The 455-nt window shown below is 33.2% G+C and overlaps 1 non-coding gene across 1 annotated transcript; it reads left to right on the top strand.

Moving 5' to 3' along the window:
• On the top strand, positions 1–73 carry TRNAK-UUU (transfer RNA lysine (anticodon UUU)). The gene has a single exon. It is a non-coding gene; the product is annotated as a tRNA-Lys (tRNA).
• The last annotated feature ends 382 nt before the right edge of the window (positions 74–455 follow it).

The raw sequence follows: 455 nt of genomic DNA, 5'->3' as shown, positions 1-455 counted from the left end.
GCCTGGATAGCCTAGTTGGTAGAGCATCAGACTTTTAATCTGAGGGCCTAGGGTTCAAGTCCCTATCCAGGCATCAAAAAAAATAAATAACAAAAACAAAATTTGTTTTAAAAAAGGAGAAAAACTAACTCAGTTTTCCTTTAAACTGAAAATTATGAAATGACTGCTTCATCTCAATGCTGTTGACCAAGCCAAGGTTAAATCTGTATGTACAGAGAACCAAGAAACAGACCCACACATGTATGGTCATTAAATGGATGACAAAATTGACACTGCTCTATAGTGAGAAAATGATAGACTTTTCAGTAGGTGGTTGGTTCTGGGTAAATTGGATACTCACGTTAAAAAAAAAAAAAGGAATCTTGCTTCCTATCTCACAACATATGCAAAAATCAATGCCAAATGCATTATAGATTTTAAAATTAAAATAAAAAAAATACTAGGACATTTCCAAA

The sequence above is a fragment of the Muntiacus reevesi genome, chromosome 13 (assembly GCF_963930625.1).
Source record: "Muntiacus reevesi chromosome 13, mMunRee1.1, whole genome shotgun sequence".
NCBI lineage: Eukaryota > Metazoa > Chordata > Mammalia > Artiodactyla > Cervidae > Muntiacus > Muntiacus reevesi.
Note: the sequence above shows the minus strand (reverse complement) of the source record. Positions and strands in the feature narration are given on the sequence as shown.